The 25,086-nt window shown below is 48.5% G+C and overlaps 1 protein-coding gene across 2 annotated transcripts in view; it reads right to left on the minus strand.

Moving 5' to 3' along the window:
* The window catches only part of LOC144144595 (protein ABHD15-like), a 162,266-nt gene that overhangs the window by 121,463 nt on the left and 15,717 nt on the right, over positions 1-25,086 (minus strand). Inside the window, exon 1 of one of the 2 annotated variants that reach the window (XM_077676100.1) lies at positions 12,932-13,071. The exons of the other annotated variant lie outside the window; for it this stretch is intronic. The gene's annotated coding sequence lies outside the window, so the exon portion shown is untranslated. Of the gene's footprint in view, positions 1-12,931; positions 13,072-25,086 lie in introns of those variants that run through there. 2 annotated transcript variants of the gene reach the window in all.

Raw genomic sequence — 25,086 nt, forward strand, 5'->3', positions numbered from 1 at the left:
CAATCCCCCCCCCCCCCCCCCGCATCACAATAAAATGGCTGTATCTAACGGAGGCACCCAGCACCGACAGGTGAAGAAAATTTCCCAGCTTTGTCATTTAATTTGGTGCTGCGCTGCATTTATAGACCATCAGTATATGTTTCTGGCCGTCGATTTGCGTTTTCCCAAGAGAGTGATCTAGCCAGAGTCTGGTGCACCCGAGCCTATGTATACGCCCACCTAGGTTTATCCAGTTGGATATCACCTTCTTTACCCGGTAAGAAATGAACACCTCCAGGACTGAAGACTCCACCTCCCCTCGGTTAACTACCCGTTCTCCTCATTTGGCGTACCGGCCCTATGACAAAACAGGGCTTGAAAACAACCACAATCGTCGGTTCGCCCTCGGGCCCCGCTGATTCCGTCAAGCTCTTCAGCCGCTTGGAAAAAACACCAGCCCTGTGTTTTTTCGGGTGTTTCCTGCACATAGCGCTCGTGGTAGGGATTCATTTATCTTTCCGTATAAACCTTTATGTCTGCGAGGGAACATTTGACATCTATTTGAAATTCAGCCGGAAGGCTGCAAATGAAAGCTATGTAGAGGTTTGTCAGAATCGTCGCAGTTGCAAAACATTCGTCCTGGACCAGGACGAGTTTTTTTGTGTTTCTCCCTTTGTCGTTTTGTGCTGAGGGTGAATGGGTTATGGAGGGAGTGTCCGTGAAGGATGTGTTACGGTGAGCGAGAATGGTATTGGTAACATGACGCTGCCGGCTTAAATTAGCATGTCCCCCCAGAGCCGGGACCGTAAAGTAATTTTTCACAACACATCCTCGTGTGGTTTCTGTCTCACGTTATTCAATAAATCTACATTAACGACATTATAGACATTAACGACACCCCAAAGTATGTTATTTATGGAGATGACACTAGTCCTCTCATAACATTTAGTGATACTACACATCTAATAGGTCTGGCTAAGTCTGTTCTCGATAAATTAAATACATGCACTAAATTAAATGTATTGGATATCAGTTCCTCCGACACCAAGACCGGGCTTTGCAGAGCCAGAAAACGAACCCGAAATATTAGAGTTTTAGCCGTCCGTCCGTTCCGTTCGTTACGTTGTTACCGGGTTAACCGGGAACGGTCTGCTCCTGCGCGCGCGGAAGGGAGAGGAGGAAGGGCGAGGAGGCGCGGACATGGCGAAGGCAGGCCGGCGGAACTAATCCCCCTAACGTGACGAATCCCCAAGTGCCCAGACGGGTCCCGGTAAACACGCTAGCTACGTACGCGACGGAACGGACGGACTGCTAAAACTCTCTATTAGTGACTCCCTTTACATTGGGGATTCCGCCATTGAAATAGTTGTCACAGTAAAACGCCTTGGAGTCATATTTGAAGAACATGTGACGTGGAATGAGCATGCTGGAAAGGTTAGTAACAAGATTTCGCAAGTAGTAGTCATTCTAAGAAGGCTCCAACTTTTCTACCCACAAAAATAAAACTTATGATACACAACGCACTTCTTCTTTCACAGATTAGCTACTGTCATTTATAATTTGGGAAAGCACCGTTCTGTCAAACATCAGCTAGCGAGCTACTTATATTGCGTAAAAAGCTGTGCGCGCAGTTTCTAACGCACCACTCCGATTCCCACGCGGAAGCACTTTTCACAAAACATGGTATTCTTAAATTTTCATTTATTTAAAATGCATTTTGCTTAATTAAGCGTTATTATGCAGGGCAAAGGAAGACGACCAACTTTATCGCACAGTTAGACCTAAATAACACCTATCACACGCGACATAAAGAACCCTGGAAAATACAAACACGTCGTGCGCGCACAAATAACGGTGTTCAAACGCTTTCGCATACGTTGCCATTTCTACTAAATTTTTCACTTGGTCTGTAACTTCAGGTCGTGTTTTCGTGTGCGTGTGCGTGTGCGTCTGTGTGTGCGTGTGTGTGTATTTGTACTTATGTGCCTGCCTTTCGCCTTAAAAAGACATTTTTATAGTGTATCAATTGTAACAACATGCAAGATTGAAAAAAGGATAAAGGATTGTACCGATTATTTATTGTACAAGTTCTGGCTCCTCTTGGTTGTTGCAGTTTTCGTTGGTTTTTTTTTTCGTTTGTGTTCTTTTTTTTTCTATTATTAACACTATATAATGCTGTAGCGCTGTTCCCTCTACTGTATAGTCAACTTTGGTTGGATCTATCGGATTGTCAGCCGATCCTGTGAAGGCTTCCGTGCTCCCAACATCACGGAGAACGATGTTGAATAAAATTTAATTTGATTTCATTTCATTTGGTATGATTTGGCGCCCCATTGCCCAGCTTCTCTATTCCTTGGGTTTCCCATTCCAATTTTGTTCAGGTCTGACAAGACATTCGCGCAGATAGGCCACACCATTTGTATCGAAGAGATACTTTCGCATGTTTCGGATGTTTTTTTTTTATTTTTTATTTATGAGGCTTCTCAGTGAGGCTTATACCCATTACTGGATCCTCTAGGCGATGTTCGCACTGTCGCGACAGAAACGTGTATCGATCGACATTTTTGTCCGGATCGAAACCCTTAACTCACCTCGACAGCGCAGGAAATAGACTGATTTTTTTTTCTCTTTTTCCTATTGACAGCAGATGCTCAGGTACACCTAAGATACACTCGGTTTGAGTGCACTTCCGAGCACTCTTCTGACAGGAGTCCAAAGCGACGCGCTAACAAGATACCAATGTTTTCAAGAACGTAGACTGTCTTGCCGTTTCTGCGCAGTGCTATTTCTTATCAAAGAGGGAACAGTGACGCCGTTACCTTTCCGGTAGCGAAATCGATGATCCGACGAAACCTAAGTTAGTTCGTGTATAGGTGTCGAAAAGTAATTTTTTCGTGTTTCACGCTATGAACCATCATCGATAGCAGCGCTCTGACTGAATGCTTTTTTTTTTATTTACGTGCACCACAGTGATTTCTATGAGCTCTTTTTAAAGACGATAGTCTTTCTTGGGCTACCTAAACGCAGAAATTTTGGTCTGTCTGTCTGTGAATCGATTCAGCCATCCTGCCAAAGTGCAACAGAAGCTGCACAATAGGTTTATATTCACAGCCAAATATAAACGTCTAAGTCCGGCAACAATGTTCATACTTGTAAATATTTTTGAACATGAACAAAACATTGCGCAAATATGAGGCAGGAAATCAATACATAAATGATATTTGCACTGTTCCTTTATAAAAAAATCGTGGATTCTTGATTTTTACGATAACAAATACTACGTGCACTGCAGAAAAAAAAAATCATTGGGCTGTAGTGTCGCCCGCGCCACTACAGCTCCTGGTGGCATTTTAAGAAATCTAACGGCAACAGAACGGTTCCACTAGATAGGTTCCATGTTTCGCTTGGAGCGCACGTGGAGTAGGGCATAGAGTTTCTTAATAATATACACTAGAGGGAAATCTGGCGCCACTGTCTAGGGGAGCCGTGCTTCGACGAGCGTTCCGTCATGTACCGAGCAGGCACGTTCCACTTGTCCTTGGCATGGCTCCTGAACAGGCTGAAAAGCTGGCTCTCACTGAAAAAAAGCAACAATATTACTGTAGAAGGTTTATGAAATCTGTTTTGTTATTATAAAATTGAACCTCCAAGAATATTTTTTTTGTCGATTTTGGCTTCGAGAAAAAAAAGAAGCCATATGGCTAGCTAAGCCAAGTAGGCGAGGAACGTCGCTTGCGGCAATGGCGCCACCCACAGCGGCCAGCAACTGCAACGAAAGATTTGCCTCTAGTATATATAAGTATGAAACTCTATGGAGTAGGGCAACGTGGTTCAATAAACATTGTAGTAGGTGGCTTCTATTCACGCGCGTCTCCGCCGTACGGCAGAGCTGCCATCGTGGCACCCGGCCTTGAGCAGTGGAGCGCGGTAAATCTACATTGACTTGAGCAAAACTCTAGCGTGTGTACCTTGGGTGGAGCACGACGGGAGAGGAACAGCATGAGAGGTGAGCGGGAAAGCGAATACTATCGTCTTTCGTCGACATTTGCAACGAAAGGAGCAGATACGCGGCCAATTTTCTTTTTAATTGGTCTCGATCAAAATCGCGGGTACAACCACCGGTAACTGAACATCCGGGTTTAAGTACACAACAGAAAGCGTCAATGCCGCAATATTCTGTTCCAAGACAAGTACAAACCCAGAACTTCCGGTGCGATGCAAACCGCTAATTAAACGCGTTGATATGACGTGCCCCACCTCTAAACCGGCCTAAATGATACCAAAACACTTTTATTTACGAAAAGAAGACGCACCATTGAGCTAAGAGAGCGTTTGACACTAAATTAATCCCCGGGTATGGAAAATAACTACTATTGATATTGCTTAAGAACGCCGGAAACGTATATGCGTTTCCTAGTGCGCGCAGCCAAGTGACACATGACGCCATCTAGGGACACGTTCTGGTACTTATCCCCGTGATCCTGATATTCTTTTGTGCCGACCTTTACCGCCTTGCCTCGTCCTGAACGGGTTCCGCTTATGGATAGCATGCTTGTGAAGTCGAGTTGGAACCCCATGAGTTCTTATTTTTGTAGGTGTTGGTTATAACTGAAGGATAATACCTTTTTAACCATGCGTGAAATTTACTTGTGGCACCCATGTACGTTATAAATGGGATTTCGGGTAATTTTTCCTTTATGTCAGTTTCAGCTAATGTTGTCTGTATGGTTTTTCTTTATTGTTTATGCCGGATTCGGCTACTTTTGTTGAATATTTTATACACCGTGGCTGTGTCCATTTTTGGTTCGCTTTTTTTTTTTCAATTGAGAGAGAGAGAGAATAAACTTTATTTGGGCCTGCAGACGGTGGGGCGCCCATAACAGGGGCCCAGGTGCCGTGACGCGGCCGCGACGTCGTTACGATAGCACCTCTTGAGCCGCACCCGGGCGCGCTCTACGACGTCGGGCGGATCGTACCCCCTTCCCGCGTCGCACTCCGGCCGCTGCCGTTCGAGGGCCGCCGAAACCTGCTGGGCGGCCTGTAGCTGGGTGTTATAGTCCTTGCTCTTCTTCGCCGCATTGTACTGCGGTGGGAGCGTAGTGGTCTCGCTGGCCTCACGCGGTCGTAGTTGACAGTTCCAGAGGAGATGAGCCGTAGTGGCTCGCTCCCGTTCGCACAGTCTACAAATGTCACTTTCATATACCTCCGGGCACACATGTCTAGCTAGCACTGGAGTCAGTATTGAATCAGTTTGCAGCTGTCTATATAGCACCGCCTCCGCTCGGGTAAGTCCAGGATGCGGGGGCGGCATAGTCCTCCCGTTGAATCGGTACCACTGTAGCACTTCGTTGTAGGTGGTCAGGGGGTCCTTGTTACCTTCTGGGGCTTGCCACTCCGAGATTTCGACACCGCTAGCCACCGCGCGGTCGGCCAGTCCTCGCGCGGCGGCATGGGCTGTCTCGTTGTGGTTGTCATTGCCCCGGCGGGATACACTGGGGCCCATATGTGCCGGGAACCACTTCACACACACCGCACTGTCACGCACTCCTGCTGTGCGGAGGACACGCGCCGCGACACTGCACACCCTGTTCTGAGCGTAGTTTAGCACTGCTGTTCTTGAATCAGTGAGCACCGTAGTCCACTGGGGATTCACTATGGCCAGGGCAATGGCCACCTCCTCGGCGTGTGAGGCCTTGCTAGCCCGGAAGCACGCGGAAGACCTGATTTCGCCCGTTGTAGCCGTCACCACTGCGGCCGCAAAGGTGGCGTGCTGACTCTGATGTTCGGCCGCGTCGACGAAGACTGCCCCGGTGTCTTGTGCATCTACGTCCACCAGAGCTCGCGCTCTAGCCATTCTGCGGTCGTGGTTGTGCTCGGGGTTCATGTTCCTGGGGATAGGACATACGATGAGACGGTTGCGTACGTCTGCCGGTATCTGCTCCTTGGACTCCTGCAGGCCGCCTCGGGGGAGGAGGCCCACTTGGTGGAGGATGTAACGGCCCGTCCGTGTTCCAGATAGGCGTTCTATTTGAGCGGTGCGCTGGGCTTCGGCAATCTCATCCACGGTATTATGGACACCCAGAGCGAGTAACTTTGCAGTGCTGGTGCTCTGGAGAAGTCCCAAAGCTGTCTTGTAGGTCTTGCGGATAGTGGCGTCCACCTTTTCCCGCTCGCACTGCCGCCAGTTGTGGAAGGCGGCCACATATGCGATGTGGCTGACGGCAAACCATTGTACCAGTCGAGTGAGGCTGGATTCTTTCATGCCCGCATGTCGCGTGGAGATTCGCCGGATGAGATGGACCGCCGCGGCCGCCTTCGTTGCTATCTTGCTGACCGTGGATCCGTTGGTTCGGTTCCGCTCGATCAGGAGGCCCAAAACCCGTATCTGTGCGACTTCGGGAATCACCTGGCCCCCTGTCGTACACACCGTAATGGGGGTTGGTGATTGCTTGTTTTCTCCGTGGTTTAGACTCTGCATACTGCAAAAGGCTGGCTCAGCCATGGCTGCGGTAAGCACATATGTATACGTTATTTTTCACTATTGGGTCATTTGGATCATTTTACGTTCGCTTTTGCTGTTATTTGTTTCGATTTGGCTGGTGTTGTGTACTTTAGGTAGGTTTTGCTGATATATAACCCCCCATAGCTAGCTGAGATGACAGCTGGCTGTACACAATATAGGAAACGCATATACGCAACCCGGGTCGTTCGTTTTAAAGCCCTGAATTGTACCTTTGGGCTACTAAGGCCGCACTACGGAGCACTTTTGGCAGTTGCATAGAATAGAAGGAGCGTTCCAAGAGATGGTGCTGCGTAGGCACAGGAAATGCCGTGCTTGTGCCCCCAAGGGAACGAAATTTCGCTTCCCTGAAGTACCGCCGTGGGTACCCTGACGTCAGTAACTGTTACAGCCCCAGCTGCAGTCCTGAGCCGCGTGCCGGTAGTTTGCTCCTCCTGCCTAGAGAAATCATCTCCGCTAAGCTGGTTTATGAGACCTGCCCTGGTAAGGGATTGGCCATCTAGTGGCACTAGATTGGCCAATACGTTAGAAAGGTTTATTTCGTGCGGCATGCCGTTCTATGACAGTCACAAGCTCGGCAGATGCACAACGATGATTACACGTCGGCTGCGCCCACAATTTAGCCCACATAAAGGGTTCCAAACGAGACTTACTTACGGACACAATTCGTAAAATTCAACTAAGAGAATATTTTGCAGCAAACAAAAAAAAAAAAAACACGATACTTGGCAAAAAAATGTCAGACTTGCTTGAGATCGAACACGGGGGTTTAGCGCTAGGCCCCGCGATTCTGCATATGCCACGGTGGCCGAACAGCAGGATACTTCTAGCAATGTCTCATGTGAACATCGGGGTTGCTCAAAGTAAACCAGCAGATGGCGCTAAGTGTGAACCGGAAGTGCTGCACTTGTTCCTACGTCAGAGTGCAATGCTGCTTAACTTTTGCAGCGAAGTTGTTTATGGCCAGGGTTCCATGCATTTGTTTTTGTGAATTAATAAAAATACAGTGCGCCTTCGTGGTGTACACGCTCCATTCACGTGAGTGGCTAGATTTTTCCGGCTCCGCCGGGTGGCGGTAGTCGTACACGATGCAGCACAATGAATGAATGAATGAATGAATGAATGAATGAATCAATCAATCAATCAATCAATCAATCAATCAATCAATCAATCAATCAATCAATCAATCAATCAATCAATCAATCAATCAATCAATCAATCAATCAATCAATCAATCAATCAATCCGGAAAGTACATAATTCAACACATAATTAAAGAAATCAATCAATAACTTTTAGCATCACATTAAGATACCGGCATCCCTCAAACGGTGCTAATCATACTTAAAGCTGCCATTTTCAAGGACAGATAGATCTTTTCTGGGTAGTTGCCTCCCCTCTCCTGGGTATACTTTTCATATCTAAAATTAATTACGTGAATTTCTAAGCAATTTTGACTGGGACGTGACACGTTCTCAGGCTGTGCGCTGCTACACGTTGCTGCTTGTTGTCTCGCGCTTGGCTCAGTCGCATGGCCTGTTCCGCGTGTAGTTATGCACAGCGCAATTCGTAAAACGGTTCCACGTCTCAGGAACACCTGCCCAGCAATCTGCATAATTATCTTTTTCTAATGACCACATCCACAGTAATCCAGTTCCTCAAACTTCCTCCTGCCGTAAAAGTACTGATCCGGCTTGCCCTTTTGCACATAATAATGAGCCTCGCACTTACCGCCCGGCTTGGCTGCGGACTCACGCACTTTAACCACGGTAAACACGCAACGTGAGGTATACGAACGACAGCGATAATGTGAATGACATCGCCGAGCGCGGGCTTTATATAGCCGGGGGAGGTAAACGTGCTGTCCGTTTTCCAACCTCCTGACGCTTCAACTCCCACCCTCTCCGTGGCCGCCGAGAATTTTCTCGAAAGTCACTTTCTCCCTCTCCACCCTGTTTCCCTCTCCAGTTGACTTTTACCTCTTCTATGTTGCTGCAAGGACCACAGCCGCCGGCACCGGGAAATGCTGAGCTTCGAGCTTAAAGGGATCCTGCAACACTTTCCTCAACTTTTTTGGAAATCTTAAATGCTTGCAGAGCGTAGTCACACAACCCACTCAGTACTTAGATTACGGGGTCGCAAAGTACCTGAGCCAAAAATTACTGCTATATGTTCATCAGATAACTTGGAAACTCACTTTTTTTCCCGTTCCCGGTCTTGACGTTCTTCGACGGCCCGAATTACGTTTGATCACTGATTGATTACTGAGGTCATGTAGCGCGCAGTGCCGCTCCGTGCTGGCGATAACTGTAGCTTTCGCAGTGCTTACAGACGCGAAGGTAAGAGTGAAAGAGTTTATCGAAAGCGTTGCAGGTTCCCTTTAAGCTGCACGCCGAGAGAGCCCTCGCAGCCAAGAGCACGACTAGCGTGACTGCGGAGCTGCCTGTCCTCCGCTTCATCGCGAAGAATGGCTCAGTACTGACGAACCTCGCTATTGCAGAGTATACGGTTCCTGTTCACAGTTATTCTGCGAGCAGCGTCGAAGCGGTTGTAAGCGACTGCCTGCTGGCTCGCTGGTGTGCACCATAATGCTGTAGGTCCTTTATGCCTGCTCGTATTTCATCTTCCCGCAAGGCTGATACCGTAGCTGCCTACTCCATCAAATTAAGCAATATAATACCGGCTTGTTGTGCAACTGCATACTCCAACAATTGAAACACAAGTCAGGCGTCGCTGTGGGTAATGCGCGTCGTTGCAACATCACGTAGCGCCGGCCGTAACTCAATTCACGTGAAGGTCGCATACCTGCGTATGTCGCCTCATGGATGTGCGCGCGGCACGATGCGGTGGCCATACCGAAGTGAAGCTGCTTTGTCTCGAGAAATAGTTCCGAGTGGATTTTCGCGCTTAGTGAGCAAGTTACGCGCACAATGACGACGGTTCGCTGCTCCGAAACGAAATGCCTGTCGAAGTGTCCCGGTGACCAAGCGACGCGAAGCCTGCGAGCTTGCAGCGGTTGGCGACCCGCAGAGCTTTGTACGGAGAAGAGATGCCTCCTTGCCCTAATTGCATTCTTCGAGTTCCAGCCCCCGTCGTCCCAGCATCACTGATTAGCTGGCTATGCGCGGGGAATGCTGCAATGACTGCCGCTTGCAGCAAAATGCGGGCACGCAAGTTATTTGCCAGTTACGCAAAGGAAAGCGCCGCTGACATGATACGCAACATAGGGCTTCAGGATTTATTGCCCACGCATAACACCGCTCATTTATCGTTCCAGAGAGAGCAGCACAGCTAGAAGCTCGACTGGACAGGGGCTACTCAGGTCGTGCACGCCTCTTCTGTCTTTGATTTGTCACCTTTTGCGCTGCAGCCACCCACTTTGTCGGGCTAACACCAGCTCACCAACAAGTTTTGCTGCCGTAATTCTCTTCGGACGCGTGATAAGACAAATGCATTCTTGTGCGGGCAACAAAGACTTCAAACACAGTGCAGCACCCTAACCAACCTTGCAGCTACTAGTATGAATGTTATATTGCTCTGTATCGAAACACAATACCATGATTATACTGGATCAGTATTATGCAAACTGGTGGAAGCATATTACCATCTCGCAAGTTTATGACATATTACTTGTTCCAGTCATAACCAGTTGAGTAAAGCCCTTTCCGTATCTGTCTTCAGAACTTCACTGAAAGTTCGGTCACATTTTTGTTAACAATTTCAGGTGTTGCATAAGTCCCGTGCGATTCTTGACCTACGTGAAAATTCCATATGTTCGGTAAAACAAGTCGGGTTTTTTGCCTCTCTAGTAGAATGCGCCGTTCTCATCACCGCAAGAGACCAAACACTCCCATTTACGTATTCAAATTATCCTGACTCACACAAATTGGTTTTGTGAGAGGTTCTTCTCTCACCTCGGATGTTATGTTAACTCATTCTACCCGGCGACAAACCATGAAGGAAGGAGGAAAAGATAACAGAAAGCGGTCTCCAACGAGAAGACACGTAAGGAAAGTTATTGCAGCTAAGTTTTCCCAGCAATTCCCACGTTTACGTAGAAGTGTTCTGAAACTGAGCGAGTCTTGCGCCCTAGCTGTCCGCTACCATTCATCTCCACGCTGATGGACAAACAGGATGAACAGAATACATAACTCAGTGGAGTAAAAAAGAAAGAATAATGCAGTCGCATCCCTCCCGTTTTTCCATCAGCCAGTTTGAGCCCTACGGAGGCTCCTTTCAGGACTTTTATAAATAGTTTACCGTCGTCTGAAAAGTTCCGGTGGAGGTGGACTTTCTTTTAATTCTGTAATTCTGTTCTGTGTTGCACGTCAGATCGCACTGTCCACTGCGATAATTACAGCGCTACTGGCACAATCTAATGACGTAGTAAACCATGACGAAGAATTTGAATAGACCGACAGGCATAAAAAAAAAACAGCTTCGCTTCATGGCGCCATTTTACTATCTGTTATCAATCTTCCCTGAAACGGCTCGGAAATTCAACGCGAACACGTCGGTTGCCGGGTCTTTGTTTGTGCCCACGCAAGTGTTTTGTGTATAAAAGAGCGTCGCGAGCGTTGTGTAAACGAGCCACCGGCGGAAAAGCCACTATAATCTTTGGATGTAAGGCGGATGCTAAAGCGGGACGCAGTATATGTCGTCACACCACCGGCAAACGGGACGACTAGACCGAGTCCCGTTTCGTAAGCGTGGTTTCAAAACAGGACCTTTTCTAATCTAAACTTGTCATCGAGCTTTTAACATTCTAAACGGGAGATGAAAAAAAGAACAAAAAACATTAATTTATCAAAGCGGGATATGCTGGCGTATATAGCACCTCGCCTCCATCGCCAGCCACATAAAAAAGTTAGCAGTAAATTGTCGCAACTCTACTCATAAACTTGCCGCATTTTGCGCATAATTTTTATTAGAACAAAACGCAGAGCAAACTTTTAAAGAACGTTCCCTCTTAGGAACCATCGCTTTCATATTGAGTCTCTGCCAAGCTTTCAGGGGGTAATCCTTTATCGTGCCGTGCGGGTCGCTATACGTAAAGAGCTCAGTACTGTAAAGATGGCACAGTCAATAAATGTGTCCACAAGGAGACGGCAGCTAAGTGCTCAAGGGAAGTGTCTGCCGAATCCATGGGATCGAAATATGTTTTTGTTTCAGGTTTGTCCTGTTGCTTTTTTTCTTCTCTCGAATCATAGATAAGGCAAGCCTTCCAACTTTCAGCCTCTAACTCAATCTCATAGGCTGCGAAATTTTCGATATAGCTCCAAGGGTGCTGTTCGCGCCTGTTTTCTTTCGAACGGCACCGAGAAAAGATAACACCGAGTTTCAATATTTCCTGCCAAGCGTTTTCTGGGCTTATGTCGCGTATAAACAGGGTTAAGAACACATGTCAATCAAAAGCGCGAAGGCTACTTTCGGAGATCACTTTGAAGCAACAAAATATATGATTTCCCATGGACTTAAGAAATTTCACCAGTTTTAGATTAATTTTGTACGACGACAAAAATAGTTAAATTATGAAGTGGGGTTCACAGGATGGTATTGAGGATTGTTATGTACCCCCTGTGGTTCTTTCTCGTTACCGACGTTGTGTCCGCGAAATTTTTTGTTGTTTTCGTGCGTGAGCATCCATTTAACACATGCCCAGTACATAGTGGAAGCCTAGTATTTTAAATGTGCTGTGCTGCAGTATCCGGTAGGATTATATATACGGGAGGAATGTTTTGTGGATGAAGGCGGGTTCTGCATAAATCACAAGAAGTTTTGGACGCAATATACAAACCACCATGGCCTAATAAATACGAAGCTTTCCCGAACGGCGCAGTTGTAACCCAGCAACAGCTTCGGCGCGTTAGAGCGATCCTATTTATCGCATGCAGGGCGTGTGCTCTGTGCCTGCCTCCAGTGCGTTTGCACGTGTTTGCGGCAAAATCGGAAATACACTGCGTTTCCTCGCAAGATCTGGCAACCCCGGCCTAGTACACGGCTGAGACCTCCCAGGAGACGCCTTTGTCCTGCAGTGAACGCTGACCAATGAACGAACGACGTACCGCCAAAATTTTATCTTGCTTGTTGTAAATTGCGCCTGATGCCAGGAAGCATGAAATGCTGTTGTGGAGTTGCTTAATATATGATCTTATAAAGTGCGCCGTTGGCCTAGTTTGTGAACTGAAGACGTAGCTTTAGAAGGACAAAACACGGACTGAACACCCTGTCTGCGTGTGTCCTGCTTTTCCTTAATCCTCGGCTGCTCTGTTTATTTCCTTAGTTAACATCTGAATCTGCGAACACACCAAGTTCGCCTCCAGCAGGTACACGGTATTCGACGCTAGGCTCGTCGACAGGTGTTAAGACAAGTCATCAGAAAAGAGGCGAACTTCTATCGCTGCTGCGTTCGTCTCCGTTTACCTACACTCACCGGTGACATCGACGTGCGCACCAAGAAGCAGGATAACTTTCAGGCCGCAGCCAAAGCGCGCACGGGAACGCGATCTTGCAACCTGTCCACCACGTTTCTTTCACCGCGACAGAGTTGACGCCGCCGCGCAGCAAACGCGGGCGAAAAACTCAATGGGCTCCGTAGTGGCAACAACAAGCTTGCTGACGAAAGAATCATGGTAAATATCGGCGGCTGCTTTCGCAACTATACAGCGTGTGGAGAGATGCTGTTCAGGATAGACGGCCGGGGTCAAGTGGGGCGCGCTGATTATCTAAGCAGCGTGGCGCAACTCGGTATCAGCGACCGCACCTCAAAGCGTCTCAAGGTTTTGCTTCGTCGGCGTGTATGTAGCATTACGTCCTTACTGCTATGAACCAAAACCGATGCCCTCCATCGCATACACTATAAGATGTCACCGTAAACCATTTTCCCTACAGTGCTCCAGAATGTCGAATTGGAGTGACCAAGTGTGCAAATTCGGCAAATGAAGAAGACCAATATATGATTTGACTTAAAAAAAGTGCATGTGCGCAGGGACAACACGCAAGGCGTGAATGACGTTTGCATTGCGCAGTGACCCTGCGCAGGTGCCCCTCTTCATTAAAATTGAATGCTCGGCCACTTGATTCGCGGTACTCGCTCATTAGGCCACTTCGATTGGTCGTTCTGCAGTATTGTGGGGAAGACGACTTACGGGGACATCTCAGAGAGCACGCGCTCAAACCAGTTGGTGTGGAGGAGGGGGAGGTAACTTCAGTGTGTCCAGAGGGAACGCCTAGTTAGGGCCGGTGTGCTTCAGGCGACGGAAATGATGTCTCGGCTCCTGGCGGCGTCTTCGGCCCTCCGTACGGCCCACTGCTGAATGGCAGGGTCCTCGCTAAGCAGCACGGTTCCCCAGTGCTCTTTGATAGTGATAATAAATGTTCCGTTTGTATGGCTAGAGTCTTTTCTTTGTATAACAGGGCATTCCCAGAACATGTGTGCCAAACTCGCATGCTGGGGGCACTGTTTACATTTACCGTCACGAATGTCTGGGTGGAAGTGTCTCTAGAGGCCTGGGTTTGGCCAGGAATTAGTCTTGGGACGTCCCCGTGCTATTTCTTGTTTTTAACAGCGAAGCTGTTTAGTAAATCCTAATTTTTCGTGTCCGCAATTAAAAATTAGCAGTGTCTTAGCTCGGCTATGCCAGGATATACGTAGCGTGAGCTAAGGTTCAGCTGGTTTCTTCTCTCGAATCACGGTCAAGCCTTCCAACTTTCAGCCTCTAACTCAATCTCATAGGGCGCGGAATTTTCGATATAGCTCCATGGGTACTGTTCGCGCCTGTTTTCTTTCCAATATTCTTTCCAAGATTTCAAGCGATTCATGAGCTGTGCCATTCTGGCGTTCAGGAATTCCCCGGTATAGTTGTAGGTTTTCTCTTCTACTTGTAATTTCTCGAGAGTGGGAAGAATTGCATCATGTTTGAGTCTGTCGAAGGCTTTGGTTAGAACAAGCGTGACTATCACGCGGGCGTCAGTGGCCGCCTTGTCTTCGTTGTTGAAGATCTGGTTCTGTCGTTGCAGCATGACGTCTAACCAGCCCTGAAGCCTACCATAGGGTGTGTCTAGAGCCGGTCATCTTCCATGTGGTTGTTGATCCTATTGAGAACTATGCCTGCGAGGAGCTTTCCCAGGCAGAATGTCAGAAATATCGGTCTACGGTTCTCCCCACTAAGTGCCTTTCTGAGCTTAGGTATGAGCCTCACTAGCGCCTTCTTCCGTTGCTTGGGCAGCGTCGCGTTGTTCCAGCACGTGTTGAAGTAGTTGAGCAAGAGGTCGCACTTTTCGTCTGCGAGGTTGCGCAGCGTTTTATTAGTGATGCCATCTGGGCCCGGAGATGACTTCGGTTTTAGTCGCTGTAGGGCTGCCTTGAGCTCTTCTGTGGTGAATGGTTGGTCCAGTTTTGCATTGGGAGCGCCTTTATAGTCTTCATGCTTCTTGCAGGGGTGTTCGGGTGTGTATCGAGCTTGCATCTCTTGGATGGTCTTGCGAACGTCACCCTGGTTGTGCGTGTGAAGGAGCTTTTCCAAACTTCTGCAGTGTTCGGATTTACTCCGACCTATAAGGTGCCGGACTATATTCCGCGCTTTAGCCATACCCATCTGGAGTTCCGTGCGCTCACATAGAGCGGGCCAATTTTGCAGCGTGGGCTTGACAGCCTATTCTTGTATTTAGAGGTTGAGTCTCACTATGCGGCGTTTGAGTGGCCTATTGCATTTATTTCACACATGTGTAAGAGCCTGGAGTCCGCCTAAAGGAGTTCCGCTTCTTCGGTGATGGTTGTGGTAACATCTTCCGCCACCTTCTCAAGTCTAGCCGTCCACTCTTCGATATTGCGTATTTCACCGCCGGTTTCTAGGGAATGTTGCCTGAACTTCTCCCAGTTAATGATTTTGCACACTGTCCCTTTGGGTTTGGACGGGCCTGTCGCTATTCAGGTGGCTGCGATGATATGATTGCTGCCCAAATCTTGGCCGAGGTTGCCCCTATCGGCACTGTTGCCTTTAGCCAGTTTCCCTACGAGCGCAAGGTCCGGCGTCGTATCTTTCGTGAAGGTATTTCCTTGCCGCGTGGGTTGGCTGGGCTCCGTGATCAGAATTAGGCCTTCCCTCTGCGCGTCTGCCGACAAGTTTCTGCCCTTGACAAGTTTCTGCCATTTTGTGTATCCCCATGAGGGGTGGGCCGCGCTGAAATCGCCGAGTATGAGCAGCGGATCAAAATAAAGTTTTTCAATTCAACTGCAGTTACGTTCGCCTTTGTTGCCGCCTGCCCGCATGCAAGAAAAACAACAACAACAAAAAACTCTGAGTTCATGGGCATAGTACGTCGTTTGGAGTCAACTGACATTCTCAGCTCTGATTGCTGTGTCGATATTATACTTTACAGCGTAGTTAAAAGAAAGGGGGATTTCACTACGTGCATGTATACAGTCATAAACAAATGAAATGCGAACACAAAAATATGAAGCAGAACACGCGATTTTGAATAATACTGTAAGTGGAGGAACAACAATGGTGCACTACTGGTATATTTGGGAGGCCGCATTTGCCAACTTTGTTACTGTAACTAAGCCACGCATGAATTTGACTTTCTTAGAAAGAAATCCCGCTAATTCTGTGCTACGGTTCATATTTTCGTGTTCGCATTTCACTTGTTCATGACTGTACGTGACGAGGTATATAGTACTTCGGCCATAAAAGACAGAGAGATCACATTATTAAACGATCCATGACCTAATCATGTTAATTAGTTCACTTGAAGACGGCGGTGTGGTCAAGGTGACGACATGTAGGGCGTCACTGGCGACCGGTGACGAAGGACCCACACAAAAAATGTATGTTTCGAGAATGGGGGGGGGGGGGGGGGGGGGGGGTAGCTCGGACAATGGTCGGTGATGGGATACAGCTGCCCGAGGAGCAGGGCACGTTCGAAGGATGGTGTCCGGAGAGGGGCAGTGTGGTGAGTGAGTGGCTCGAGTGCACAACAAATTCGCAGGATGAATGTTGGGGTAGCCGCCACACACCTGGGGCCCTAGCTCTCAAGCGTGCGGTGCACGGGGAAAACGTACGCTGGACAGTGAGCTAGCTCGCGCTTGATGAACACGAGTGGCTCGACGGCGGGTCAGGTGCGGGGAGGATAGGCGACCTGGGCTATGATGTACGCCGTAGTGGAAGCTTTCAGAATAATAATATGGACCACCAGTCCGTCGTGAGCGCATACCATGGCAGACGCTAAAAACAAAAACTTTCGCAAACTCCTCACACACTCTTAAAAAGGTCGCGGCACATACTAACAGAACACTAACCAATTACTCGTCACAGTATACTCTACGTACCTAGTGCTTTTACTAACTGTCCGTGCATAACCAAGTAAAAAACTACGCGTGGCAACGTGGATCGGCTGAGCACGCAGTTCGAAAAAGACACATTCTTCACGCACATATCACACTAACTCAGCAAGAAAAACAAAGGGGCAAAGAGAAATTATTATAACCACATATCAGGCACAGCGACTAGTGGTAACAGCTCTGCCCTAAGAACAGAAAATTATCCAACCCGTTTCGAAGAAGGAGAGCGAGTATAACTTAGTTACCTTAGAAATACATATGCTCTTCTTGATTTTATAGCCAGCAGCGGAAAGTCCTCTGATAGAGTCAATGGGCTTCATGCAAAGATAAAATATTTTAGAGATAATTTTAGAATTATGCATTTTATTGTGAACATATCAAAGTCAGCATGTGGATTTGTGAAAATATTTGATCATGATTTGGAGTGGGGAAAGTACTGTAGTTAACGTCCAATAATTCACAGGATTTTCTTATTATCAGTGGATGTTAGTATCAAACAAGCATAAGTTACTAAGTGCATGGTCTATAGGCTGGTAACGATAGCGTTTAAGTTCCATATTTAGTGACAGGACCTATGTTTGGATGTAGTAAAGTTCGTAAGGAGTTAGTAAATACAACCCGTTACTACCTTTTTACTGGCATTTTAATGTAAAGCTTTCTACATCTAAAAGCGAACGGTTCTTTCATGGCCTGCGGGACAAGAAACTCCAAACGCGGCTGGGGAGGAGGAGGGCCGTTTTCAATCACGGAGCACAGCGTAGAGCGCGGCAATAGGGCGCTAGTGCTCAGCGTTACCCGTGCTCCCTCCGGCGGGTGCGTCGGCGGGACCCTTTCACCGGTTTTGTCGTCTGCTTTAGCGACGGTGCTGGGCCTGTTTTGGCGCAGCTTCGCGTCCATTGCGCGCTTACTTCGAACGGCTTGATTAACTTGTTCGACAGCGCCTCCTGGGCAACTCGAACCCGACGGAATTAAGTGGTTGTACGGCAAAGGTACGTTAAGGATTGGTTTGCAGGGCGGGAAAACAAAATGTAGAGACCACATACAGACATCTGGCCGCTAGAAAACGCCACCTTTAGCGCGCTGCTTGTCACGAATGGGAAGGCGTTTTCTAAATTGCTGAATACCAATTCGGTTGTGTTTTCATAGGTATTATAAAAGACGAATGTAGCAACTGGCTCTGATAGATAGCGATTATAAAAGTTCCCTCTGCTTTCTCGCAATTCTCGAACTTACTAAACTAACTAGTTTAAATTGGTATAATTGGGAGTCATTAAGCTCACATGCCGAATTGTTTGGGTGTCTGCGCTTGTGTCGCGCGGTGGTGTATCCCCAAGCTAGCATATCAGGATGGCTAGGTTCCGCTACCTCGCCCTTCGAAAGACGCTCCTCTTCGTTTTCTTTCTCCAGACTCACGGCCGGGCTGCAGCGGCGGCGTCCGCCGCTCTCAGCCCGGCCGTGGCCGACGCTGCTGCGTTCGGGACGGCGGGCCCGCGGATCCCAGGTGACAGCTGGCAGAACCTCTGGTTTTACTCTTTCTAGAGCCGCGTGTGTGAATTCACGTGACGTAGCATGTGGAATTGTTGGGGGAGGGGGGGGGGGGGTTCCAATGGCTCCAAACCACTTGCAAAGCGTGGACTGGAGCCATGTTTTTGTTAAGAGTGCATATCCTAACATGGGGACCCAGGTTAAACTACCGCAGCTTGTCAAAGGAGGCAAGAGAGCTAGGGGTTTCGGTGGAGTGAGGCAATGTTACCGGCGAGTTCCGATAACTAGATTCATTGGAATTGCGATGACTTATGCAAGCCCAGACAAAAACGTGTACACGATTGAGTATACCTAGTGCACCTGCCATTACTCCGATACTCACCTGAGCTCGTGTCGTAACGGGCTCAACTGACACGTGCATTTTTGATGCTGCGTCAGCTCACGGCACCGTGTGTAAATACAGAGACGTCGAACGACAAAGACAAAATTCTCCAAGAAGCGTGCTCGTGTCGCGAGAATGATGCCGCAAATCACCGACGACCGAACGTCTGCATTGGTGGAGAACATTAGCGCCATCGGGGCCACGGTCGTTACTACAGCGACTCGACGCTAATAAACTCTTCATGGCGCAGCTGCCTTCAGTTTGCGTTAACGGAGAGCGGGGTTATGCGCGAGGAAAATGCGCAACGGGACGTTATTTTCATAAAGCGAACGACGAACGCGAAGGCCGAGTGAGTGCTTCACGATAACCAGCGTAAGCGCATTAAAAAATCGACGGCGCTAGCAAGACTCGGCGTTAAAACCGTAAATCAATATTGGTTCAAGCTAACTTAGTATTTCTTGTTTGGAACAACTGCTCGTGTAAAAGTGCGTAGCAGCTGAAAAGCGCAATTTTAAGCTGTTTTTGATGAAAAGGTGCGCCTGATATAAGCTAAGCACTTTCTGTCCTCTGGGGGGAAAAGGGGCGTAATTACAATCGTGAGGTCCCCTTCATCTTCCACTCCCCCCCCCCCCCCCAAACTCCACCAATAAAGCAGACAGCATATTGTCACGCGAGTATTAAATGATGTTTACGCGAAGGCTAGACGGCAGCTTAATCACGCAGGAACAAACACGAAAGGAAACTAAACAGCCATTATCGTAAAACACGAACCCGCGGCCCCACAAAATAAAGATGTGACACTTGGCCGACACTGCACTTGTAACTACTGTGATGATTTATAAGAGAATAAACTAGAAAAAGCAAGCCTTCATGAGTTATGGTGCTTCGCGTGGTGGTTTATGGCGCAGATAATTTTTCCGTCCTTTTTAGGCAGGGGCGAACACTACCCAAATTCCCATATATCTAGCCTTCTGCTCCCTCCCTCCACAAACATGGTTTTTGTCTTGTCACAACCTGCAATGTCACTTATTTAGCAATCCAGCGCTATCGAGCCCTGGCTAAGGTTCCAACTGCGCAGAAGATCGCGGGTTCGCTCCCCGGTCACAGCGACAAGCGCGCTGCGGATCTTTTCGTAGGTTTTTTTTTTTTAAAAAAGCAAAGCCTAACACGAGAACCAGGCAGATTTTCTGGAACATACCCTTCTCTCCTTGTGACTTGGACGATCTCGAGTAATCGCGTTGTCGGCAACATGACTCCCCTACTGTCCCCGTTATCGCATCATACTTTTCGCAGGTGCTTCACCTCTCACCGCGCAGTATCGGAAAGACCCGGCGACCTACTGTAGTATAGATAAGCTTCGATTTGCCGTTCACAAGTGGTCCGGGAAAACACGTGTCACGTCCCGCATAGCAGAAATGTTGTGCGCCGTAGCAGCAAAACCTGCACGCGGCCACATTAGTCACGCATTACATTCGATTATGTGTATGCCAGCCCGCAAATCAGACCAGCTGCGTATATCCTATTGTAATGTATACAATCCAACATTTCTCAAAGAGCTCTCCTGCTTGTTACCGAAATAATTAAGGGCGAGACCCCTTAAGGGCTCGGGCTGTTGGCGTCTAATGTCGTCGTTATAATCGTCGTCTCATGTAGTCATGGTAAACACCGAGACACTCGTTTACGCCTAACGCTATAACGTAACGCGCACTAAAAAAACACCGGGCCTCTCGCTTACGCCTCGCGCTGGAACGCTTCGTAACACGTACTAAAAAAAATTAGCAGTGGCTTAGCTCGGCTATGCCAGGATATACGTAGCGTGAACTAAGGTTCAGCTGGTTATTCTTAGGTATCCTGGTTCCCTAGGATTAGCTGATCATCATGCTTACTGCTGCTAAAACGATTTCCAATCTAATCCAGTCCAGTCCAGTCCAGTCCAGTCCAGTCCCAGCTCCTCGAACAAGAGCAGCACGGCTCTCCAGGAGCCACGTGAAATGGCTATCAAGCGGCTCCGGCGCAGCGTCAGACTTGGCTACTGCGCAACGGAGGCACACAGCTGGGCACGCGCCGCCGCCAGTGCGTCTGCCGCGGCTATGACGTCACTCCTCTGGAATGCGCAGACCGACGAATGGGCAGACCCAATTCTCTCCCCACCTGTACTCCAATTGGATTGGATCCAATCAAATCCAATCCAATTTAATCCAATCCAATCCAAATCCAATCCAATGCTTCTCGCGCTTGCGCAGCATGGCCCGTCAAGGTCCACGCGAAACTGCTCAACCTCGGGCAGTGCAGCTTACGCTACAAAACACCGGGACACTCATTTGCGCCGCGCGCTAGAACGCTTCGTTCTTCAAAGACGAGAGACTTTTACAGCAAAGCTGTATACCTCTACACCCTCCCCCCCCCCCCCCCCCCCCCCCCTCAGTGGTTTCATTACCGTGGGCAAAAACGCCAAGGCGTCAAGGATACACTTATACACTACATGCTTCGCCCCTCACCAGGTTTCACGTTGGTGGAGATGGCCCGGGATTTTATTCAATCGCTTGCTTTTAGTTGTTGTTTTTGCTACTGTTGCTGCTTCTGTTTCAGGCGGTACTAGACCCACAAAATATGCCTCCCACCACTTTTCCTTCCTGTCGTAAATTAGAAGCTACTCGCCGCAGCACCCACGAACCGTGCATATTTAAGGATTAAGCGGATTAAGCACGGTACGCAGACATGTTTGCAGATCAGTGCGTGTATACAGCGCGAGGTGCACCACGTATGTCTACATGATTAGTTAATCCGCGTCCTTCGTGATGTTTACGAGACAGTCGCCCATTCGGAGCCACACTGTTTGTCGTTGTTGGCACTGGTGCATGGAGAATGAAGTCGACTTCGGGCTATTCAATCACTCGGGCACAGGGAGCGGTGCGAGACCACTGAGGCGCGCAGCAGACCAAAGTGAGCGGGTAAGAATAGCAATGAGGTCCTGTGTGACGCGACGTTAATGACCTCGTTCCATTGCCATAGTGCCCTTATTATGAGGAGAGGTAGAGAGAAAGAGATTGAGAGAGAAGGAGGTTCCTCTGCACACGACAGAAACCTGCTGTCCACGCTCAGAATTGTCGGTTAGCTGAATCAGATGGTAGCTAATATGAAAAGAGAAGTACGCCAAACAGCTTAAATTTTTTCGTGTGGCAGTCAGGTACGACGAAGACTAGTCTTGAAACTCGAAGAGAGAAATCACAAGGCGTGCCCCTGTGCAGCTTCGCTTTGTGTCGACAGAGCAGAGTGCAGCTTGGCCAAGCGCCGTTATGTCGAAACTCGGCAACAAAAAACAAACCAAAAAAAAAAAAAAAAAGAACAAGAAAGCTGCTCTGGTCTCGTCTACACCCTCGAACAACTTTTGTTTTCGCTGTCCAAACAGAGTAAGGTTTCACTGCTGTGCGCAACGTCATTTAAAAATAACCACGAGAATTATGGTGAAATGTTACGCTACATCGAGGTTAGTGCTCTTGTAGCGCACTGGAATATTTTTCGACAACTTGAAACAAGGGGCGCCTGTTAGCCGAATACTTCTGTCGGAACCGTCAAAGTTGAGTATTTTTTTGCCCCTGAAGAATTATCCTCAACTCCAAATGCGGCGATGTCGCTGCAAAATTATATATATATATATATATATATATATATATATATATATATATATATATATATATATATATATATATATATATATATATATATATATATATATATATATATATATATATATATATATATATATATATATATATATATATATATATATATATATATATATATATATATATACTACTGATGCACGTAAGCACTTTTTGCGGCGGATGAATGCGAAAGCAATAATGTCCTATTTAACGCCGCCGTGTGCTAGCAGAGTTCTGCGTTTCGAGTAATGTTTTCGAGCTGCGAGGTATATGCGGTGTACTAGTGTGTACGGCTACCTTTCACGGTTGTCGGGGTTGCGTATGGTGGCGATGTTCATATATTTCACACACTGTTGCGGTACGGTACTACCAGGCAGAGTGGCCTGACTCGCTGGTGACTGTGGCGCCGCTGGGTGCACGAGGCGCGTATCTGCTGCTCTGTAAGTCTGTAAGGCTATCGGAGTCGCACGAAATGGTAAATTATGGGGGTAAGCACAGGCTAACACACATGCATATAACTGAAGAATGACGCAAGGCAGACCGGAGCCATGGCTGCCCGAAACGGGGATGATCCTTTAATTACAGGGGAATCTACCTGATTGCCCCCTATGCGGCGCCCCAGCCAATCTACCTCACATAATGTGGGCCTGCCCTCAAAGTAGCTTTCCCCTAATCACATCCGAGGAGCAGTGGGAGGAGGCACTGCGTAGCCCGGACCCAGGCGTGCAAACCACCCTGGTCACCCGAGCTACCGACGTCGCCGCTCGGCTCATGCCTGCGGCCACGAGTATCCTCTGACCTAGTGTCACTAAATAAGCTACGCTTAAGAGTACCGCCACTTCGCGCACCCAGAGGCGTCTGGGGGCCATTTTGTTTCTGGCTTGTAGTGTTGCCATCTCTCCGAACGAAACCGCCGCCGGTTGTGACGGGCAGGGTGCGACCGGCCGCTCTAGCGCCCGCGCAGCCGAGGAGAGAGAGAGGAGAGACGCCCAAAAACAAAATGGCTGCGCCCATGTTTAAACAAACGTCACGTGGTGCCGACCGACCAATGGAAATCCCGGCGGCACATAACAATGAGAGAAAAGAGTGCCGATACTCTGAAAGCCTTTATTTAGTGACGCTACTCTGACCTAAGGAGATGCTCAATAAAATGTTTTCTCTCTCTCATGGTGATGATAATGGTGGTGATTGGGGCATAGAGATTCAACATCCTACCGCGCCCGCAATGTTTGCATCTGGCTTCAAGGACGAGAGCTGCACCGCAGGAAAAACTTGCTCGCTAATTGAGAGCTTCTACAGCTGACACTGCGCCTCGATCAAGTTCTATTCCCGCAGCGCGTTACATTTTGGATGATTCTCGTGCACAGAGCGCCGGAAGTGTCCCGACCGCTTATAAGCGGTAGCTCGGACTCGTAGTAGTGTTACGCGCCGATGCGGCGCTCCTGGTGCTTCTCGGTCTTCTCCACGCTGTCACAGCTCAGCCTTCAAGAAGGGGGTCGTGCACACGTTGTTTGCAAGCACGTGAGACCCTTATTGCTTTTTTTGTGCTGCTAGACGTCCAGCGCGTTCGGAAACAGGACCTGATAACCACTGGTCCCAAATGTGATTTCTTTTGCCTAAGAGTGTACATCAAGTTGTGGGCACCTTTTAATGTCATCAGACCTCAGAGCATAACGTAAGCCATACTTACAGAAAAATCTCGGGAAAGCGTTGGCAGATTCTCCTCTTGGGCATGCGCCACACGTCGCAGCCAATGGAAGGTTTAAGAGCCATTTTGCTGCTACAGATGCTGTAAGCTTTTAGAGCGAAAGCTCTATTACTCCAGGTACAAACCGACAAAACACATCGTCAGAAAGCACCAGAAAACGACGCCGCCTCAATCTGACCTTCAAGCTCAGCTAAGGTCAAGCCTCGTGTGACAGTCGAGTTAACGCATCCGATCGCTCGTTCGTTCCAAGCTGAGGGGTGCGGAGAGGAGGCTAGCGGGAAGACTAAGGGCACATGCCACCTGAAAATAATACACTGCACCTCCTTAGTGCGCGTTCGCACCCGCAGTGCCGACTGCGCTAAGCAGCGTCCTTGTTTTGTCTTGTGGTGCAAGTGTGCGTGCGGTTACTCCGCGCTCTCGATGCGAGAACCGAGCTCCCGCTCGACAAACTTGGTTAAACCCCGTTCAACCACGGGAATTTTTTTCTCGCACAAAGGGCCGTTCAATTTGCTTTCGCATTAACATTTGAAGCGAAGTAAATAAAATTCAGGAAAGATTTTTAAAGCGAAGCTGTTTATGCTTTCACCTGCGCGACGGAGGGGGAGAGTCTCTCCCGCAGCACTAGCCATTCTAAACAAACGAAGACCACTGGGACGAGCGATCAAGCTCGTGTGGGTCCCGGCTCACTCGCAGGTGGAAGGCAACCTCCTCGCCGACCACCATGCCCGAGAAATGCCAATCCGGGCGAGGACGAGCTACCGCACCCCGCCACGAGCTACAAAGACAGTCCAAATGTACCGAAACGAGCGTTGTAGGCTTCCGGTTCCGCATCCGCAGCTGGACAGACGACAGCAGACGATCGTTCGTCGCATGCAAGCGGGATCGCTAGCGCATCCCGCGCTCCTGAGCAAGATGTACCCGGCCGAGCACGACAGCTTGTGCCCGTTCTGCAAGGAGACGAGAGGCACTCTCGCGCACATCATAAGGGAGTGCACGAAACTCAGGA

Source organism: Haemaphysalis longicornis, unplaced genomic scaffold (genome assembly GCF_048455015.1).
Source record: "Haemaphysalis longicornis isolate Haplotype H1 unplaced genomic scaffold, Haemaphysalis longicornis Haplotype H1 scaffold_7, whole genome shotgun sequence".
NCBI classification, from domain to species: domain Eukaryota; kingdom Metazoa; phylum Arthropoda; class Arachnida; order Ixodida; family Ixodidae; genus Haemaphysalis; species Haemaphysalis longicornis.